This window comes from Phoenix dactylifera, chromosome 4 (genome assembly GCF_051530095.1).
Source record: "Phoenix dactylifera cultivar Ajwa chromosome 4, Ajwa_hap1_PhDact_Kaust_v1.1, whole genome shotgun sequence".
NCBI lineage: Eukaryota > Viridiplantae > Streptophyta > Magnoliopsida > Arecales > Arecaceae > Phoenix > Phoenix dactylifera.
In genome coordinates, this window is record NC_143193.1 from 10895237 (window position 1) to 10919159 (window position 23923).

General features: G+C 38.1%; 1 long non-coding RNA gene across 1 annotated transcript; it reads left to right on the forward strand.

Annotated features, from left to right (window-relative positions):
* The first annotated feature begins 5452 nt into the window (after positions 1-5452).
* On the forward strand, positions 5453-7299 carry LOC149753647 (uncharacterized). The gene is made up of 4 exons (XR_016400413.1): positions 5453-5919; positions 6027-6122; positions 6234-6886; positions 7031-7299. It is a non-coding gene; the product is annotated as an uncharacterized LOC149753647 (long non-coding RNA).
* Positions 7300-23923: the final 16624 nt, after the last annotated feature.

Below are 23923 nucleotides of genomic sequence, written 5' to 3' on the forward strand. Positions count from 1 at the left end.
TTGAAAAAAATCATATCCTACAAGAAATGGCGCGTACGATGATTTATGAAAATAAATTACCAAAGTATTTGTGAGCTGAAGCAGTAAATACTACACATTATGTGTCAAATAGAGTATTAATATGACCAATTCTTAAAAAGGCTCTGTATGAGTTATGAAGAGGGAGAAAGCCGAACATTAGTTACTTTCATGCATTTGGCTGTAAATGTTATATTCATAACAATAGTAAAGAAAATCTTGATAAATTTGATGTTAAATCTGATAAAGGTATATTTCTTGAATATTCAAATACTGGTAGAGCATATAGAGTTTTTAACAAAAAACTTTAGTAGTTGAAGAAACTATGCATGTTGTATTTGATGAAAATAATAATTTTACAAGTGAAAGTGTAGTAGTAGAAGAGAATGTAGGTACTCTAATTATTCCACTTACTATAACTCATGAAGAAGCTAGTGATGCTAACACTATAGTTGATGATGAAAGTGAAGAAGAAATCATTGAAGCGCAAATCATGAGTCAAATGAAAGTGAAGAACTCACAAATGATACGGAGCTAAACGAAATGGACGAACAAACAAGACAAAATATGGAGCAATGTTCAATAAATAGAAGGATTCTAAGAGATCATCCCACAAGTCAAATAATAGGTGATCTATCAAGAGTAACCACGAGATCATCATGTCGTACATAATGTATGCTCACTCTTCACATTTTTGTCACAAATTGAACCTAAATGTTTCAAGGAAGCATAAAATGATAAGTTATGGATTAATGTTATGCAAGAAGAATTAGTTCAATTTGAAAGAAATAAAGTATGGAAACTTGTGCCTGGACCTAAGAACCAACCTATAATAGGAATAAAATGGGTGTTTAGAAGTAAAATGGATGAAAGTAGAGTAGTTGTTAGAAAGAAAGCTAGACTTGTCGCTAAAGATTATTCTCAAGAAGAAGGTATTGATTATGATGAAATTTATGCTCCTGTTGCTAGACTTGAATCCATTCACATGCCATTAGCTTTTACCTATCATAAAGGTTTTAAATTATTTCAAATAAATGTTAAACATGCTTTCTTAAATAGTTATATTAAAGAGGATGTCTATACTGAGCAATCTGAAGGGTTTGAAAACCCCAAGATGCCAAATTATGTCTACAAACTCGACAAAGCTCTATATGGACTTAAATAAGCACCTCGTGGTTGGTATGAACGCCTATCGATGTTTCTCATAGATAAGGCTTTAAGCGAGGAAGCGTAGACATCACACTGTTTACAAAAGGATATGAACACGATTTACTAGTTGTACAAATTTATGTGGATAATATAATTTTTGGTTCCACTAACGAACTCTTGTGTAAGAGCTTTGGTGGCCTAATGAGCAAGGAGTTTGAGATGAGTATGATGGGAGAGCTCACATACTTTCTTGGACTACAAATCAAGCAAGGCAAACAAGGGATTCATCTAAATCATGCTAAATACGTAAAGGACCTGCTCAAAATGTATGGTATGAATTACTCAAAGTCGTGCCCTGCACCTATGAGTACTCCAACCAAACTTGATAAGGATGAACCAGGTAAGTCCGTTGACCAAAAGCTATATCGTAGCATGATTGGCTCTTTGTTATATTTGACTGCTAGTAGACCTGGTATCATGTTTGTTGTTTGCTTGTGTGCTCAATTTCAATCATCTCCAAAGGAATCTCATCTAATGTCGTCAAGAGAATTTTCAAGTATTTAGCACTACCCCCTTTTTAGGTCTATTTATTTCTAAAGATGCATGCTTTGAATTTCCTATTCTGATGTTGATTTTGGTGGCTACAAAATTGATAGAAAAAGTACTAGTGATCCATGCTTCTTTTTAGAAAATATGCTTATTTTTTGGTTTTCTATAAAGCAAAATTTAGTTGCTCTATCAACTACTAAGGCTTAGTACAGAGCAGCTGGTAGTTGTTGTGCACAACTTTTATGGATGAAACAACAACACTTTGACTATGGTTTCATTTTTGAGAAAATTTCTATACACTGTGATAACACTAGTACAATTTGTCTCTCTAAAAATCCTGCACATCATTCTAGGACTAAACATATTGATATTAGACATCATTTTATATGTGATCATATCGAAAAGGGGATGTAGAATTGCACTTTATTGATACTAAAAACCAAATTGCAGACATTTTTTACAAAACCTCTTGATGAAAATACCTACACTTTTTTAAGAGGTGAACTTGGAATGGTTGAATTGGAGCACATTGATTGAATTTCTTGCAATATGATTTTTTATGATAATTGAGTTCATATACATACCTCTGACACATTACCTTCATCGTTCCTCTCATGTTGAAAACACCAAAGATGTCATGAAGTATGGAGTATGAAGTTATCTAAAGTTTTAATGCATATTTCGGGCCTTACTTGATTTGCTTCACTTATACATGTTATGCATGAGTTATGCATGTTTAATGATCACATGATTGATTAAACCTGCAAAGCTTGAATGAGTTTGAATGCTCTTATTAAAATTTCACTATATAATTCAGCCTGAAATATTGTTTTGTCTTTATACATGTGTGTGCCGAATATATATGCTGACATGCCCCTATGTTTTCATTAGATATTCGACAGTGTAGGTTACCTTATCCCTCAAGATACACCTTTTTGATTATCACAAAAAGGGGAAGACAATTGAGCTTTAAATTGTATGCAACTATTAAGGGGGAGCTATGACTCCATGATAACTTTAAATTGTATGCAACTATTAAAGGAAAGCTATGACTCCATGACAAAGGGGGAGCAAAGGTTTTCAATTTGGCATTGACATATACATTTTTTAAAGCATATTCTGTAATCATCAAAAAGGAAGAGATTGTTGAGAAAAATAAGACTATGCATGTGTGTAATAATGTTTTAATGATCACAAAATTATTTAGTTCAAATATTGCATATTATGTGTGTAATATGTTTAGCTCGATCTTATAAAAAATTATTTAAGTTGCTTGAGATTAATGATCTTATAATTTTCGACTAATCCTTAGTGTTAGTCAACCTGCCCACTAATGAGATTTGGCCAGCCTATTAAGATAAAGTAAGCTCCAATATGCTATGCCAATATGTTATAATGTGTTTGCTAAAAAGTGTACATGTATTTGATTGATTTAATGTATGCTCTTAGAGTCCAAATCAGCTAGGACTCTTTTAAACGACATATGGACTCAATAAACAAACTCCAAACAATCTAGGACTCTTGGACTCCAAATAAACTAGGACTATTGGACTCGAAATAAACTAGGACTCTGGGACTCCAAATAAGCTAGAACTTACCCAACATCACATGAACTCAATGTAATTAAGGTTGGAACTCCTTGGACCCAATGTAATTTGGTGCTGGAACTCTTGGACCTAATGCAATTCGGTGCTGAACATCTTGGACCCAATGTAATTAGGTGCTAAAATTTTGTGGACCCAATGTAATTTGGTGCTCACCCAAGGAGAAAACTCAATCTCCATACATGCCTCAGGCTTGGGTTCATGCTCCTACACTACAAGAAAATACACTTTCAGCGACCACTTTCGGCAACTAAATGAATAGTGGTCGCTGCAAATAAGGCTATTTGCGACCAACATATTTGTTAGTTACTGAATGATTGTCCTGCACCGGGATGGAGGTAAAACGTTTGGCGACTAAAGTTTAGTCGCTGAAAATAAGGCTATCTGCGACCAACATTTTTGTTAGTTACTGAATAATTGTCCTACACCGACTAAATGCATATTTGGTCATGGAAAAGCAATACCAAGTTGGCGCGAGTCCAATATTTCGCACGGGCTGGAGGTAAAACTTTTGGCGACTAAATTTTGGTCCTTAAAGGTTCACCTCCAGTGACTAAAAAAAATTCAGTCCAGGAAAACTTTTACGAATGGCGCCTTTTTTCGATGAAAAAATTGGGCAGAAAGTTTGAGTTTTTTAATGACCAAATTTTTGGTAGTGGAAGGTTTCTGTAAAACCGAACGATGTTGTACTAGCCCCCGTAAGATGCTAATTTCTAAGTTCCAAAAAAAAAAACTGCTTATTTTCAAATGGTGCCGTTTAACACCTTAATTCACTTAGGCATGTCCTCATCTCTTCGGCTGAATCTCAATCCCACAACTTTCACTACCAGAAAATATGCGTATAGTGACGGAAAACTAGTGACGGCCCGTTATCTGTCACTATTTGTGACAGATTAGTGACATACAGAAATTTGGTCACCGTGGTGTGAACTTAGTGACAGATTAGTAACAGACCGGTCACAGAATACGCGGGTAGGGTGGGCGCCAAAACTTAGTAACCACCGTAGTGACGGAATATTTGTCACAAAACTGGTAACCGAAATTGCAACCAGACAGTGACAAATTCAGCCGTCACAAAAATCGTAACTCAAGTATTTATAAATTTTTAAAAGATTATTTTTAGCAGTGATGGATTATTGACCGAAATTTCTGTCACCAAATTTAATTTTTAATTCTAAAAATATTAAAAATATTATTTTTAAATAATTATAATAAAAAAAGTTAGAAAGAGAAAAATTCAAAATGAAACTAAGTGCCGCCGCCCCGCCCAAATTCCCCCCCTTTCCCTTTCCAAAACCCTTGCAGCCGCTCAACCCGCGGCCCCGGCAGGGCCGGCACCCACCCATCCCCCCCCCCCCCCCCCCCCCGCGATCCCTAACCCCTCCTCCTCCTCTTTAACCTAAATCCAACAAATCCCTAACCGAAAGGCCATCCACAGCAATGACATCCATACCGTGGGGGCGTCTAGCGGCTCTCCGATTTCCACTATCTCTTCTCACCACTATTTTATCCTCTCTCCTTTGTGTTAACTCCAAAACCCTATCTTCCCCAATCCCTCTACTCTCGAAACTCTAGCTCCCATGGCGGCCCTCCTATCCGCCCAGTCCCAGTGCCGCTTCTCCACTGCCGCCTCGAGATCCTCCGTTTCGGCCAGGCGGAGCTGCTTCGATGGCCACCGGCGACCTTTAGGTTTTCCCATTTCCGACCATCTCGAAGGAAGAGAAGAAGAGATTGAAGGGAGATTTGGGCGTTTCTCTCCTTGCCTCTTGCTTCGTGCCCTCGCCGGCAAGGTGCGTCGGATGCTGGCTGGCGGGATCATCCGCCGCTTCGAGACGGATATTGTGTGCTTACGGTCCTACTATGGTGGGATTTTTGAGCTCTACTCGATCTAATTTTTGTTACTTAATGGAATTGTTTTCCAATGGAAACGACAAAGGTGGTAATTTGGGGATGATAAATTGATACTTTCTCTGTTGTGGTGGAATTTATGCTATCTATTTCGGAAAATGGATGGAAACTTCGCTGGATTGATGAATTTATTGTGCTTAGTTTCTAAATTAATGTCTTCGTTCGACAACAATTGTCGAACGAGTAGTTCTGACATCCTAATGATGTTATGGGATTCCATATTCTCTTGAATTTTTTTGCAGTTTTAGATTGAGGTTCATGCATTTCACTATAGGAATTTAACTTCAATAGTGCAGAAATTGATTGTTTTTTAATGCAATTTTGATTATTTATATTTTTAATAATAAGCTTTGATTATTTTTCTTCAGTTAGATCCAAGGATATATTAAAATGTTAAATTCGCATTAGACTTCTCATAGTGTTCTGATTCTTTTTAGACTGCTTTAGATGTAATGCATTATGTATAATTCTCATTATAATTTCGATATCCTCCTTTTAACTTTTGGCTGTTTTATTGCATACTCTTGGTCAACAAATACCAACTCAGTATATTGGGCATTGATGAGAAATGCTTTTAAAAAAATGGCAATATTTATTTTCTTTCTTCCTAAATCTTTTCTCTTCAGTTCTTTGACGAAATCCAATTCATGAGATTGGTGACTCTTTGATGAAATTGACATCTATCACAAAGGTAAGATTTAAATATTGATATGGTTTTAATTCTTTCTTTTTTTTTCGCAACTATGATCATTTATATCAGAGGTTGCTACAGCTTTTCTAACTTACATCTCATTTCAGCTTTCTCTCTCCCATTGTCAAATTCAAGAAATTGGATCTTCCCTCACGTCATGTGTGGTTTTGAAGTCAATAAGATTTGCTCAAAACAAGATTACAGTATGTTTTACCTGCATAAAATACATGTAATTGTTGTCACAGTCCTTATTTTTTTGACCTAGTCCTAGCTTGTCTCTGTCACTTGTAACCATGTCTCGCTTCATTTCCCAGGCTCTGCCAGCTGAGTTGGCACGGAACATAAAAGTTCATAATTTAGATCTTGGGACCAATCTGATTGAGAATTGGTCAGACTTAAAGGTCAGTGATTAATGATGCCTGACTTTGTTACTTCAACTACATCTAAGGATGCACTAATTTGAGACTTTAGGTTGCATTGCTGCACAATCTGCTGAATTGACAAGGATCAAATGATTTTGATAATAAGCAAGGAAAGGTGGAAATAAGTTCCTTAATTGAAGCTTAGGAGTAAGGAGTTGCCTTTAATAGAAGACATAAACTGAGTGAAGCGAGCAGCTGATTCAAAACTTGGTCTTCCATCACATTAGCTATGGAGAGTACAGTGTTTGCGAAGTCAGTAGAATAGTGAAGAACTGGCGGATGTTGAGCTTGCGAGAAGAATCTTCCCAATCCGGTGTGCAATTAACATCAGAGGAGATGTCTAGGCAGGCACTTGGAAAAAGGAAGAGATACATTCTTGGATTTGGGGTTGGGCCGAAGCCCTCTTCATCTTCTTCCACACCTAGTCGTGTGTCACATCTTATAAGTTTGATGACAGAGTTCTTAAAGGAAAAGACTCAAACGCACAAGTCATCTATCCGTCATGATGGGGCCATGTATTCAACTGGTAGTATAAATACTCGTTGGTATGTATTCTCATTTATATTACGTAGGTTATTTAGAGATTTTGACCAAATTAAGCGAAATGTCATTGTGAACTTATACTTGAATTTTAGTTTATTATTTTTCACATGTGGTTATTGATTGTGTATTCTTTTTTACTTTCTCAGATACATGGTGGAGTTATGAGCATGTGAAATCTAGTTTTTGGTACATGGATAGCTTTTGTTCAGATGATCATGGTGGAGTTGTCTACAAGCAGAATCCAGTTTTTGGTATAAGAATATTTTTGTCTACATGATGGTTGTTTGGAGGAATAGCAAGATCAGATATTTTGAAATTTTTAATTTACATTTTGATGTGTTTAGTGATGATTATCACCTTAACATATGGTATGGACGAAACATTGTGATGTATGGTTAATAGGTATGCTTGACGTTAGACTTATAGATAATGATATTTATAATGAATGATTATGGATTCTCCAACATTGTGTATACTTCTATTTGGATGAGCAAATGTATTGTGCAATATGGATATTGGATGGGCTGTGTTGGTTGTACAGGATTTAGAAAGAGCCCAAAAATAAATATTAAGCTTATAATTTGAATTGTTAATTAAATACAGGTTAATACTTTCTGCCACCAAAAAATGTTTGTTGCCAATGCATTCCAATATATTCTGCGACCAAACTATTGGTGGGGGAAGATAGACATTCAGTGACCAATTTTTTTGGTAGCGGAAGACAAACATTCCACGACCAACTATTTGGTCGGCGTTGAAATTAACGACAACAGATTTGGTCACTGAAAATTTTCTTCGGCCACCAAATGTTGGTCGTTGTTGGTATACCTTAAGTGACTACACAATATTGGTCGCCAAAATCTTTCAGTGACTAGGGTTCGGCGACGAAGAGTATGCTAGTCGCGAAAAGGTTTTGGCAACCAAATATGGTTATTCGGCGACTAGAATCTTAGTCGCTGAATATGTATTTTCTTGTAGTGCTACATCAGGAAGACAGAAAAACTAAAAATCTAGAGAGAAAGAAGGGAATTTGGGGATGACAGAGCTCGATTGTGGTGGCACATCGGTCACCAGAGATTAGGAAGAAGAAGGGAGAGCTCAGTGGTGGACCAAGTAGAGAGGAAAGAGAATTTATAGAAGGCTTTTGGGAGAGATGATAAGCTCAAATCGGACGACCATTTGCCAATTGCAGCGGCCCCCAACGACCGCTGGCCGTTCCCACCAATCCGACTAATCCTCAATGGCCACGACTGAGGTGGCATCCCAACTGCTTGGGGATTGGGCAGAGGAGGAACACATCCTCCTCTATTTTGATCCTAATTTTTTTGTAGTTGTCTGGTTGAAGTCGTGGGCATTACCGACTTCATTCTGGGATGGGCGCAATTTGGCTGATTCTTACATCCTCCCCTCCTTAAAAAATGTCTTCCTCAAAAATTGAAAACTCTAAAGTTTCTAAAGTTAAAAGTCCTCAACCCAAAAACTCATCATGCTCAAAATAGCTTGGTTTGGATAAAAAAATTCATATATACTACCAAAATTAGCACTAGATAAGTGACTAACTAAAATCTAAGGTTGAAGTCATTATCTACAATGCAGGTCAACTCCAGATTGGACTAGGAGAAATTTAATGCTAACTCCTCACAACAAGATCTTATAACTAATTGTGTTTAGAGTAGAGCTTGAAATGAAGATTCAAGACAAATATTATGGTAGGGTGTGGACCCACAAAAGATAAGGACCAACCCTAATTAGAGTCAAATCATTGATGGCTATATAGGTGATTCACAAAAGAATATGTGGTGATAGGCTTTAGAAAACAATGATCTATATCAAAAAAAAATGATTGGTATTAAATCACAAGAGCAAGTCTCAGAAGGCAAAGTATTGATACCATAATTCAGTAAGTCACAAAGGCTATAATTTAACTAAAATTTGTAAATCATAAAAAAGGAACAAATAACGCTTGATTTATTTGGATACTTAAAAATTTAGATCATAATTAATCAATAATCTAGCCATGAAATGCTCAAATTTTTTCTTAGTATAGCCAACAATGAAAGAATCTATCAGAGAGAATAACATAGTCATATCATGATTAGCCTAGGAATCAACAATATTTACCTTCTCTTATTAACAAAAGCCTTCTTTATTAAGAAATCTAGTCTTCTATGATAACATATTACAAAACACAGCCAATATTTTTGACCAGTTTAAAATGACTCAGTTCACAATACTTTTCCAAAATTCTCTAACGATCTTAGATCATTTTTTAATAAATTCCAAACAAAGATCATTTTTTTATTCTCCAAGTACACTAGATCATGATTAACCCTCGAGATAATTGCTATATTTGCACCATTGTATGATCAAATAATCATATTCTAGATCCAATTTGAGCTAAGCCAATTCTAGATTTTCTTGGCAAATCCATTATACAATTTGATATTGATCTCTCTTTAAAAATATTAATTCTATGCTCTGATGAATTAAAAGATTTTAGATTAACTTACTCATGAGCATATTCAGCCATCTCAAATCTTTTTTTTTAGTTAAACCTGTTTAGGCCTCTCATGAAATTTCACTAGCATTTCACCAATGATGAAACAAAATCCATGATCAACTCATAAACTTGATTTTTTTATTCAAAAAATTCTAATAATCTAGTTCAAAAATTTAATAAAAATTCCACCAAGATATAAGCTCTATGATTTCACATTAAGATCAATTCCACCAATAAGAAACATTTTTTTTAATTTCAAATATACATAATCTTGTAAATCAACTAGACTATCTGAAACAAAAATACTAGTCTACCTTAACTTAGAGGATCTACTCAAAATATCATAAATTTATTAACTATTTCATCCTTTTAGTAATAGTCCTTTTTTTAATCAAAACATTAACTAATGTTAATTTAATTGATCTATCACAAAATCATAAACTACTGCATTTTATCCATAGTAGAACACTTGAGCATGAAATATTCTGCAAAACTGATAACTAATTCAAGTTCTTTCAAAAGCATAAGCTACAAATCTAAAAGAAAAGAGATCTATACTAAAATATTTTTGATCCAAGATCAACTAAAGTAGGAACCAATATTCCATTAATTCTAGACTTGAGATCCTAGAAATATATATATATATTCATAGAAGATAGGAGAACCTACTAATGAAAATAACACAATGATATCCATAAAAGTCAAGAATCAAAAATACTATCCTTTTCTTTGACAACAAAGTTCTTCTTGTCAAGAAAAAATATCAATAACATTTCCAAACCATAGAGTTAATATTGCTGACCAACTAAAAATAATAATTAAAACCTCCATACTTTCTCTAGATTTATGAAATAAAATACCAATCTACATTGTAAACTGAAAAGATCTAAACTCTTGAATCTCATCCCCAAATATGTTTCCTTCGATACACAAATTTCAACCTCGAAAAATATTTCAATGAATATCATAAAATATTTTCTAGCCCAAGCCTTAAACAACTTTTTATGAATGAACTTTAATTTGCCATCAAAGTAATTAACTTCAAGCTAGAAGTAACATCACAGTACCCTATATCAAGTTGAACTTCCAAATCACTTATGTACTAATAAACAAATAATTACAATGCACGATAATATTCCATGGCTAATACTCCTTCACTTAATTTTAGTCAAAATCTAATTTAATCATAACTTGAACTACAAATTGCTCCACCGAGAGAACTCTCCAAATAGTTAGCTAGCATTCTAATTTCAATGACATCTCAAACAAAATTCAAGTAAGATAATACAAATTTATCAATAACAAAAGCAAACAAAGACATTTGTCTCCTTACCTAATTTTTACCCATCTCTCAAACTTTCTAACAAACCCTAAGGATCCTAAAAGCTAAGCTCCGATATGACTACTTCAATCACGATTCTTAGTAATCTTAAACCTAAGCTCGATACCACTAAATTTGTCATACTCCGAATCTAGAGTGTAACAGATACTGCATACCTGCATAGCAGACCATACAAGCATGCAAGGCTACAGATCATATCAAAGCAACAATTCTTAAAAATTAATTTAATCAAGATCATATACAAATAATTTTTACAACCAATTGTGCCAAAGTGACATAAGTCATCATATGCTTAATTATTTATTCAAATCAAATAAAATATTATAACTAGTCTAAATAGTTTAACTAGAACTTCAAAAAAAAAGAGAATATCTCCAGAAGATCTAGCGCATTCCCCCAAGTCTTGAGCAATCATGAATCTTGATTTGAAAAATAGAGAAAGAAAAGATAATGAGCTACACTAGCCTAGTAAGCAACATAATACCCCAAAGTGGGGTCTAAGCATGTCAAATAAATAATTAGTTAAAGAGCAAGATATTGTTTGGAAATAAATCAATTTTTGAATCATACATATATCTCTTTTGAAGTTTATTATTATTTCATAAACTAATACTAGAAACCCAACATTAAGATATGGCTACATAACTCAGTGGCATGAGTTAGAATGCACAAAGTGTCGAATACCACTAGTCTTAACCAATCTACTTAAACAGCCATGAATTCATGATTACTGGCTTCTTAGTCTTATATAAAATGCTCCTCGTGCCGTAGATCCACAAGTTAGACATTACTAACCTCCACGCATGCACGATGGATGGCGATGCATGGAAAACATACCGCATAAAATGTCCAATATAAAGACGGGATGGCTTGGAATCACATAAGGCCTAGCCGATCATAGAATGGAAAGTGCGAAGCCACCAAGGTTGCACTCTCTTGTCTTTTCATCTCATCAGCCTTTTACCCCCTCTCTTTCTCCTCCATATTACCATTCTTTTCCAACTACAGATTGAAAGGTGCATTTTCTTCTTCTTTTGCTGCTGCACCTTGTGATCTTATTGGTGCAACTTTGAGGATCCATATGGGTATGTGTTTAGACCCACTTAGATATGTATTGGATAGATCTTAGATACTTGTACAGGGTCAAAAAAAATCTAAATAACACTTTCTAGCTAGCCTTTTTGAGTGAGGTCCTCAGTTGTGACAAATGGTATCAGAGTGAACTCGGCTCATAATGAATGTGGACTAGCAGATACTGCAACACATGTTCATGGAGGTTGACTACGGACCGATCGTAGTGGTTTTGATTAGATTTAAATAATTTGGACCCTTAACCTAATGAAGGCGTCGAGCTTAAACTGAGGAAGTTTGTGACAATCCATGCAGGTATGTGTTTAGTCCCACATCAACTATGCATTAGATAGATATTGGATACTTATATAGGGCACAGAAATCCAAATAATACTTTTTGGCTATCCATTTTTGGTAAGGACCGGCGTGGTGATAGCAACTTTATTTAATACTAGAAGTAGGATAAACTAAGACCCATTTTTGCTCTCATTTGAACGATATTGTTTCTTAAAATTGTGGGTTTTGGAAACTGAACTTGGTGTATAATGTAGCCCTTGGGGAGCCCAAATGATGGTATTTGCACCGGTGGCCGTTTGACATGATGGTGGACTTGGTCACATGGAAGACTAGGTTTACATGGTGGCCAAGAAGGAGGTGCAAAGAAGAATCAAAAATCACAGCAGAGCTGTTGGCAGTAGAGCTTTGCCTTATTTTTTTTCTGAAGAATGTTTGACTCTAAAATTGGGTTATGGTGAGTCCTATCTGATGGGGACATCAGAGCCCTTCATTCCGATGATCGCGCCTTCAGAACCACTCACTCGCATTCGCACTAGAGATTGGCATCATTGTGGCTAGAAGATGCTCTTGAGCCATCAGATTGAGTCAGGCCCTAGATTGGATCCATTCGAGTTGGTGTCATATTTTTTTATTACCTTATTAGTTGCTTTTGTTTGAGTCGATTTGGTTGTGTTTCTATTATTTTGGAGTTGATTTGGTTGTTGAGTCAAGTAATTGGATCAATTGATCAATGTAAGACCTAATTATAAAGGTCCAATTTTGGGTGTGATCAATTAGTTTAATGGTCTAATGTTAGTAAGGTTTAATTTGGTATGTAATCGATTTATTGACTTAGTCAATTAATTGAAGGTTCCAAATTTGGTTAGTTGTTAATTATTTGACTTGGTCAATTCATGATGTAAGGCCTATATAAAGACCACCCGCTCATGAATTGGAAATTGATGATTGAATAAAAAACCCTAGCCTCCTTTCTTCTCCTTCTTCCTCCTCTCCTTCTCTTCTCCTTCTTCCTCCTCTCTTTCTCTTCTTCTTCCTTCTTCTCTCTTTTCCCCGCATTGGTCCGTCAGCAGCTTGGTATCAGAGCCTCGGCTTTGCCTCTGCTGCCAAAGCCTCAGGATCCGATTTATGGACGGACCACCTCCGCTTCGTTTTCCACGTCTGCCACATGAGTTCTTCGTTGGATTCATCGCACCGCGGATGCTAGATCGCATTAAGGACCGTCGCGCAATGAGCACTGCGAAGAGAATGGGAAACCTGATTTCCATTTTCTCTTCTCTATCTCTTGGTTCACAACAGAAAAGGGTGGTAAACCCTTTTGGCAGCCCCTACCCACCAGCCACCAAGCATGAGGCGATCTTCACTGCCGGCTGCCGCTAGCAGCGCTGCACACCACCACCCCACCTTGGACCGCTTCTCCCCATCCCCCACTTCTCCAAGACCGCCGGCCACTTCCCCCCTCTCCTGCCGTTGCTGGGGTGACCTCCTTCACGTCTTCATTCCCTATGAGCACGCGCCCACTGCTACTGGTCATTCCGATGAAGATCTCGACGCCTATCGCAGAGTCCTCCTCACTGTGACCCGAAGAAGTCCCGCCGCCTGTGGCCAGTCATCGGAGGCGACCATCGTTTCGAGGTGCTCGCGACCGGCCACCGCCCGTCGCTGCTGTCCATGGAGCCACGGCCGTGATCCCTGCCCCAACCCGCAGCCACCCCCACAAAGATTAGTGTCCTCCCGAATCGTCAGGAGGTTGAAGAAAGGATTAACACGTAAGGCCTAAACCTGTTAACCCACAATCCGGTAGCTCGGATCCGCCAAAAAAAAAAAAAGATGCATGATCGCATGTGCCTGTTAGAGAGAGAGAAAGAGAGAGAGAGAAAAGGAAAAAAAAATAATTACCTGTTCATCTTTCCCGATCATCCGCACGGCCGCCCCTCGCCGCATCTCCAGCGAGCTGCGCCGCCATGCCCACACGCCTTGCGCTCTCCCTCCTCCAACTGGCTCCTCCTTCTCCTTCGTCGGCCGCCGCCCAAAGCTCTCGGCCCCCGCCGCCCTTGAAGTGCGGCTCTTCCCGTCGCCGAACGCCGCCTCCTCCGAGCCCCTCCTCTGATCGGCTCCTCCTTCTCCTCTATCTATCGCCACCCGAAGCTACTGGCTGGTTCTTGCCTTCTCCTGTTCCGCCGTCGTCCACCGCCCCGAATGCCACCGCCATCCACCGTCACCTTCCGCTCGAGCACCACTGCCACCTCCTCCCTCTTCCTTTGCCATCGCTGAGCTCCACCCCTTCGTCCCCTCCTCCACCTCACGGCACCGGCCAACACCACGCCACCCAACCGACCGACCCCCCCATCTCCCTCTCTCCTTCATCTTCCCCTAAGATCCAAACCGCTTTCCACCCCTCTCCACAACACACACCCGAACCCAACATACCAGGATCCCTCTCCCTCACTCCTCTCGATCCACGGGCCAACAGGTCCAGCCTACAGCATCGAGCCCACCACCTCTCAGTTTCTTCTCACAGGCCAAATCTCCCTCGGCCCAGCCTGCAGCCCCTTCTTCTCAAGAGCCAAGTCTATAGTCCCGCGCTGATTTAGGGCCCAAGCCGCCTTGCCCCTTGTCACTGTAAGGGTCCAACATGCCCTATTCCATCGCAGGCTGCACAGTTCCGCCCCCTCTTCTTTAAAGGCCAACCAAAACCCGCCAAATTGTAGTGACCAGGTCCGAGTTGGAGTCAGTTGGAGAGACATCAACTGCAACCGTGCCTTGATCGATACCCAGCCTCCAAGCGATTCTGATTGTCTGCTTCACGACAGGTAATAAGATTTCTACTTTTCTTGGGCTTGTTCATTTAATTATGTTCTAGTTCTCTTGTATGATAGCCGTATTTTTGAAAAATTACTTTGCTGTCAAAAAAATTCAGAACCTAGAACATCTACTACCAAACCCATCCTATTTATCTTTTAAAATCTATATATTAAATTAGCACACCCTAGCGATAGGACGTTTCTCAACATCCTTCGATCATATTACTTTAGGATCAGAACAACCGTAATGCTTGATTGCAACCTAATTTCTTCAATTGATTAATATTATACTTTAACTCTGAAATAACTGAAGTAAAATCAGCAACATTTAAATTTTAAGTTACTTTTGTGAAAGCTTGCTGATATCTGAATCATAGTAGGTTGCATTGATATGTTGTCCTACATCATCTTTTAGCATCGATTGAAATCATTATATTTACTAGGGTTCAGTATTGACATTGCATTTCATATCATCATATATAGTGTTATCATTGCATGTCAACCCATAGTAATAAGGAGTACGAAGCCGATCAACCTAAAGTCCCCTTAGCTACCATGGACTCCGAAGTTCTGAAATTCAAGGACCAGTTCGCTGCCTTACGAGCTGAAAGAGAAGAAATCAGATAAGAGATCCATGAATTCTTGTGAAACTGTAGGACCCCTAAACTGCCAACCTTCGTTGCAACCTAGCCTAAAATCGGTTTAGCTGTACCACCTATAGTCCTTCCCCATACCTTTAGGAACCAAACCCAATGTTCTAGGTGTCAATAATTCGGCCACATACCGTCCCAATGTTTCACTAAGGCCTATCTGATTACTAAACCAAAAGCTGAAAACTAAGAGGCCGAATATGTCAAAGAAGTCTATGAACCAAACATAGAAGATTATGTAGACGACTTTGAAGATGAACCCATCGGATTAGAACTTATCCAAAATAATTTCCAAAGAAAAACTATTGACCTAAGCACAAACAAACCACTCCACATCACTATATCGAAAGAGGTAGTAAAAGATGTTGAAAGTCGATTACCCATGTTTACCCGTGTGGCTCGAGTTAACAATATGGAGTGATTACGCCCAAAGAATAACGCGGCTATCGCAGTATATATTGGGGTGTCGATTCCACAGGGAGAAGGTAGGAACACTAAAAGGAACTACAAAACTAAAAAGAAATATCAAAGCAGTAAAATGTGATGTGAATGTTTAAAAGTAAATTGACAATTAGATTGTAGTAGTGAAAAGATGTGACCAGAATTAATGGCAGCAAAGCATCGGGAATTCCTCACTTGAATCAGGTAATTCCATTCATATTTGATCCATTGGATAACTCAATTAGAGATCATAGCACCAGATTCTCTAATTGGAGGATATAGCATTACAATCAAAATATTTAGTGATAATTCTAGAAAATCATTCTCCTCTTTTAAAACCAAGGATTGTTATCCTTTTAGACTCAGATTCAAACACAAAAATATACCCAATGGCAATATTTCAGCAAAAAATCACACTAACTGGATAAACAATCAAATCTAGATATAATCAAGCACCTCAACAATTCTATAGAAAAAGACATGGCTGAATCTATGAAAAGAATAGGTTCAAGATTATTCCAACACAAGAAAGATCTATGGATGAGAAATGATAAACAAAAATTGTATCAACATGAGAATCTATTACATAGATCAAATATAAATGAAACTACCATCATCCAAGCGAGTTCATCCCTAGCTTCACCAAAGAATTAGCTCTCCATGAATTTTTGGCTCCTCTTGATGATTTCTTTGTAATGCAGCCTTTTTTCTCTTTAGAACGGCGTGCTCCCCAAGTATATATATGATTTTGGGGCTAAAAACCCTAGGAAACACGACTTAGACACGTTTGCATGTGTTTTTCCGACTTTACCCTCGAGCACCAACGTCAGCATGAGGTTCGGGAGACTCTCTAGATCGCATCTGATCTTCAAATTTTATGTTCTTATAGTCATTTGAAAGCTCTAGAAGTCTAGTTTCCAACAAAATTTGAATCATCTCAATTGGACTTCTGTAGCTCCCGAAATCATCAAAATACTACACAAAGGTCTGATCTGTCAGGGCCCAGGCTGGCGGTTTAGGGAAACCTAACTTTGCAACTTCATAACTTTCTCTCTGGAGCTCCAATTGACCTGATTCTTGATGCATATGAAACCTCAACATGTCTACTTCATCTCCACTAAGTTTCATTTCATTCGGACTGCAATGGGATATTCAATCTTCTTAACTCCATTCCTACAATAAAATCACCAAAATCAATTAAGACTTGGACACTTTGTGAAGTAAAGTTCAGATTAGAAAAATATCATAAAAATATCCAAATCATGCTTAAGTCTTAACAATTTAGCCTAAAGTGGTAGTGTTAAAAGGTACATTTTCATGCACCTATCACACCTCCCAACCAGCTTATTGCTAGTCCCTAGCAATTTAAGCGAAGAAAAAGAACGGACTATATCCAACCCAGTGTAGACAGCTTTTGCATGAGCTAAGCAATAATATTCAAGTATAACAAATAAAGTACTCGCAAGAGATCAACAATACTATCAAAATCAGTCCATCAAGAGCAACTCCCAGAATTCGTGTGTGTGTGTACTCTAAGCCGTAACCATCTTACCACCAACCCTGACACATACAACGTCGAGAACATTTCAAACAAAAGCTTCAACTCCATATCTCACAGGTATAATATTCAATAGTAGACTGGTGTAAGGGGTCTCTCTATGGAGTTGAGAAAGGGTGTTCACACAAATATATGAGAAGGCAAGTGTTCATGAACAAGCAACAAACAAGCATTGATCTTATGATAGGATCACCAACCATTGGGAACTCAACCATTCTTACCACAAACCCACTTAGGATCAAAAAGGTCAATAATAAAAGGTTGTAATGAGGCTAAAGTTAAGTAAAATAAAAATAATAAAAGGATGGATAAGAGAATTCAAAAGAACTTTCCAGTACATGCTAGAGGTCTTCACAAGATATAACATCAAGCACAACTTCCTCAAACCGCTTGTACCTTTTTTTTTTTCTTTTCTCTTTTTTTTTCCTTTTTTTTTCACGCTAGTCATACCATTTGGTTATTTCATCAACAACTTCATACTAGCATTTTGAACCTGTGACAAGCAGTTTGGGAACCAATAGAATCATTTTCAGAATGGAGATTAGAGCCTGAGACATTTTCAAGGCCTGTGGTAATAGAAAGCTGAAGCTGCTGGTGGAGTTGATTTGTTTCTTTGTTTCTTTCTCTTTTTTTTTCTTCTTCCTTTTTTTTTTTTTTAACACAACCTTTGGTTGCAATTATGGAGTCCATTTCAGCAAACCTGCCAGCACCAATGAGAAACCACCACAGTACATCCCCTTTCTTGTCTTCATTATTTGCGGACCAATTATTTATCATCCCTAGCATGTACTTGAAAATAAAAGGTAGGAAAGATATAATAATTTAGGCTCAACTCCAATGTGGAGGGGGGGTAAGGACATATGGGTTTACAAAGGAAAGGGTTCTTTTTTTTTGGGCTCAAAATGGCTTCTAATGGATAAAACATGGGTTAGCTTGAAAGGCTCAAACGTTCATCCTAAATTGACCTTCATCATCTCCTAAGTATAATCAACCAACATACCACAAACTGTGCAATAAAAATTCCCAATAGAGCAACCAATTCAAAAAAATCAATGAACGCATGCCACAAGTCTCTGAACATGATGAACTCTCTCTCTCTCTAATACTCACCAATGCGTAAATACTTAAGTTTGAGAGTTCTCTAATTGTATGCATTGAACATCCATCAAACCACAAGTCTTAGATGCGTGCATAAAAAAAGAATTCAAAGGGTGTCTTAATAGTGTGACTAAGATAGAAAAATTGACTCCAGCAAAAATACTCTGTAATCATTTGTTTTTTTTTTAAAGCAAATTCATGCAAAAACATATACACATGGGCTGCCCTCCCCCAACTAAAACATGACATTGTCCTCAATGTATGGAAATAAAAGCATAGAAAATAAAATAGGATAGAGGTCACCTGATTAGCGGAGCACAAATCCATGGTAAAAACAGGAAGCTGGCAAACCTGAAAATTAAACTAAGGAAACCAAACAAAATAAAACAAAACAAGCAAAAACAAAAACTGAAACAAAGACAAAATAAAGAAAAACAAAAAGAAACAAGGAAAAAGAGAAACGTACCTGCATGGGCATAGCATCACTGTTCGTAGACGGGGTCCATGAGAAGAATATCTTCCTCTACTGGAGCCTCTTTCTCAAGGACCGGCTTGAGTCTCTGGCCATTTACCTTAAGCATCCGACCATCTCTAGGATCTTCTATCTCTACCGCTCCATTCTCAAATGTATGCTTTACCACAAAAGGACCAGTCCACCTAGATCGTAATTTACCAGGGTGTTTATGAAGCCTAGAATCATATAAGTATACTCGTTGATTAGGTGCAAACGTTTTTCTAAGAATATTTCTATCATGAAATGCCTTCATCTTAGCCTTGTAAATTTTAGAATTTTCATAAGCTTCATTTCGCAACTCTTCTAACTCGGTCATCTGGAACTTCCTAAGCTCACCGGCTTCAGGTAAATCAAAGTTAAAGTTCTTAATAGCCCAATAGGCTCTATGTTCTAGCTCTACCGGTAGGTGGCAAGGTTTACCAAAAACAAGCCTATAAGGTGACATGCCTAGGGGGGTCTTGAAAGCTGTACGGTATGCCCAAAGTGCATCAGTTAATCGCAATGACCAATCCTTTCGGTCGGGGTTAACCGTTTTCTCTAAAATACGCTTAATCTCTCTATTAGCAAGCTCTACCTGCCCACTTGTTTGAGGATGGTAAGCTGTAGAAATCTTATGCACCACCCCATACTTCCTCATCAATGCTTCAAAGGAACGGTTACAAAAATGTGTACCCCGGTCACTAATGATAACACGTGGTGTACCAAAACGAGACAACACATTTTCCTTTAGAAATTTAATTACTGTCTTATTGTCATTGTTCCTACAAGTTGCAGCCTCTACCCATTTGGACACATAATCTACTGCAACAATAATATATAGATAACCAAAAGAAGGAGGAAACGGTCCCATAAAATCTATACCCCAGCAATCAAAAATTTCTATCACTAAAATTGGATTCAAAGGCATCATATTACGACGGGACAAAGCTCCTAATTTTTGACATTTCTCACAAGAACGACAATAAACATTTGTGTCTCGAAACAATGATGGCCAATAAAATCCACACTGCAAAATTTTTGCAGCGGTTTTCTTCATAGAGAAATGGCCTCCACAAGCTTGGGAATGACAGAATTCTAAGACACTTGCTATCTCATCATCTGGGACACATCTCCTCATAATTTGGTCAGGACAGTACTTAAAAAGATGTGGATCATCCCAATAAAAAGAACGTACCTCTGTTAAGAACTTCTGCTTATCCTGTGCATTCCAGTCTGATGGCATCTCACCTGTTACCAAATAATTGACAATATGTGCAAACCACGGCATGGAGGTGATAGAAAATAATTGTTCATCTGGAAAATCATCACGGATCGGTGGTGTATCTGTAGTATCCTCAAATATTAACCTTGAGAGGTGATCAGCCACCCCATTCTCTAAACCCTTCTTGTCCTTGATGGTTAGATTAAATTCCTGCAAAAGCAAGATCCACCTAATTAATCGCGCCTTAGCATCCTTCTTTGCGAGAAGGTACTTAAGGGCTGCATGATCTGTAAAAATTATAATAGGCGAGCCAATCAAATAAGCACGAAATTTATCTAATGCAAATACTACAGCTAGTAGTTCTTTTTCAGTAGTAGAATAATTCATTTGAGCACTATTTAAAGTCCTACTAGCATAATAAATGACAAAGGGCTTTTCCTCTCTCCGTTGACCTAAGACAGCCCCTACTGCGTAGTCACTTGCATCACACATAATTTCAAAAGGTAAACTCCAATCTGGTGGCTGCATAATGGGAGCTGAAGTGAGCTTCCCAATAAGCGTTTGGAATGCCGCTTGGCACTCTTGTGTCCACTCAAATAGGGTATCCCTAACTAGAAGGTTACACAATGGTCTAGATATGGCAGAAAAATTCTGGATAAACCTCCTATAGAAACCAGCATGACCAAGGAATGATCTAACATCCTTCACAGTCTTAGGTGTGGGCAACTTAGAGATCAACTCAATTTTGGATTGATCAACCTCTATTCCCCTAGAGGAAACAATATGGCCCAAAACAATACCCGAAGGCACCATAAAAATGGCATTTCTCCCAATTCAATACAAGGCCTTTTTCTTTGCAACGAGCTAGAACCCTTGTTAAATTAAACAAACATTCATCAAAGGAGTCACCAAAAACAGTCAAGTCATCCATAAACACCTCCATGCAATTCTCAACCATATCACTAAAAATACTCATCATGCACCTTTGAAAGGTAGCTGGAGCATTACAGAAACCAAATGGCATACGACGAAATGCATAAGTTCCAAAGGGACATGTAAAAGTGGTCTTATCTTGGTCCTCTAAAGCAATTTCAATTTGATAATAACCAGAATAACCATCTAAAAAACAATAAAAGGGATGACCAGCTACACGCTCTAAGATTTGGTCGATGAATGGAAGGGGAAAATGATCTTTGCGAGTGGCAGCATTTAACTTCCTATAATCAATGCACATGCGCCACCCGGTTGCTGCTTTGGTAGGGACTAATTCTCCTACATCATTCTTCACTACTGTGACACCTGACTTTTTAGGAACTACCTGCGTAGGACTAACCCACTTGCTATCGGCAATCGGATAAATAATACCCGCATCTAACAGTTTTAAGACTTCATTTTTCACAACTTCTTTCATGGTAGGGTTTAGCCTGCGTTGGGGGTCTCTACGAGGGTTAGCTCCCTCCTCCAAGTGAATCCTATGAGAACAAATTAAAGGGCTGATGCCTTTAATATCGGCCATGGTCCAACCAAGTGCAGATTTATGCTCATTCAAAGTTGTAAGTAATTTTTTACCTTGTGATGCACTTAAGTCAGAAGAAATTATTACAGGAAAGGTATCACCTGGACCAAGAAATGCATGTTTTAAACCCTTAGGCAGTGGCTTTAACTCGACTTTTGGGGCTTCAATGGTAGATGGCTTCGGTTGTTCTCGCATCAAGGGCAGCTCCTCAAATCTTGGTTGCCATGTCCTCGTCCCATAATCCTGAGATGAATCAAAAACAGCACAAATATTAGTAACATCATTAGAGTCAAATGTGCTATCAAACCCAGAATTAATAAGAAAATATTCAAGAGGATCGGGCTCATGTTTTGTGATGGCTTCCTCTTGCATAAGTGTGTTTATCAGGTAAGTTTGGTGACACTCATCGTCCTCCTGTGGCTGTTTGCTTATGTGAAAGATATTGACCTCAAGGGTCATATGCCCAAAGGACAACTTCATCAATCCATTCCTGCAATTAATAAGAGCATTAGCGGTGGCAAGAAAAGGTCTACCTAAAATAATGGAGATTTTTGATTCAGAAATAACAACAGAGTGTGTGTCTAGAATCAAGAAATCAACAGGATAGTAAAATTTATCAACTTGAATTAACACATCCTCAACTATCCCCCTTGGTATCTTTACTGACCGATCAGCTAACTGTAAGACCACATAGGTGGGTTTGATCTCTCCTAATCCCAATTGCAAGTAAACAGAATAAGGCATGAGATTGATACTAGCTCCCAAATCAAGTAAGGCCTGTGCAAACTCATGATTCCCAATAATACAAGAAATTGTGGGGCATCCTGGGTCCTTATATTTTGGTGGGATTCTCTGTTCAATCAAAGCACTTACTTGTTCCGTTAGAAAAGCTGTTTTCTTAACATGGTGTTTTCTTTTTACAGTGCACAAATCTTTAAGGACCTTTGCATAAGTTGGAACCTGTTTTATCACATGTAACAAAGGAAGATTAATTTTCACTTGCCTTAGGTTCTCTAGGATCTCGCTACTATGGTCCATAACTCTTGAGGTAGACTTGAGAGCTTGAGGAAAGGGCACTCTAACTGGACTCTTCACTATCTCTTCCTCTCTTGGAACATCAACTACATCACTACTCAACTTCTCTTGTGTGTCCTTAGGCTTGGGAACCCTTTCTATAACCTTACCACTTCGAGTAGTTATGGAATTAACCTCCTTAAGATCTTGCCTATCAGGGTTAGAAGTTTGTGCCATATGCTGACCTTGGGGATTGGGTTGAGCTTGCGATGGAAATTTTCCTCGCTCATTTACGGTTAAAGCACTAATCAACTTAGACACTTGACTCCTAATCTCTTTATTTTCCTCAACCACCTGAGTAATCATTGATTCAAACTTCTGGTTTGTCTTATTCTGAGCCTCAATAGAAGCATGTAGTGTGTCCTCTAAAGGATTCCTAGAAGATGGGGCATGGTATGGAGGTGTAGAATAAGCTCTAGGCAGCTGTGGTTGTGCAGGATGTTGCGGGTCAGATTTCCAACTAAAGTTAGGATGGTTCCTCCAACCAGGATTATAGGTATCTGAAAAGGGTGTAAAAGGCTTCTTGTACATACCTAGGGCATTACAATGTTCCTCATACACACCCCTCATTTCAGCAAATGTGGGACAATCCTGAGCTAGGTGATCCACTCCACCACATACAAAACAGGGTCCATGGAACTCAACACGAGAAACAGTATGTGTAACCTTTGTATCCTTTGTTTTTAAGGCCTCTAACTCCCTAGTCAGAATTTCTATCCGGGCCTTGAGATTATCCTCCTCTCTAAGATGGTAAATTCCTCCACTAGAAGGAGTAGCTGTAGGTCGTGACCTACTAGTACTATCAGTCGCACTAGGTCCTGTCCAAGTATGAGCTTTCTCAGCTAGATCATTCAGGTACTCTATGGCCTCATCCGGATCTTTCTGCAAGAACTCACCATTACACATCATCTCTACAAATTGGCGCTCTCTAGGTGTAAGTCCCTCATAAAAGTAACTAACTAAACGCCAACTCTCA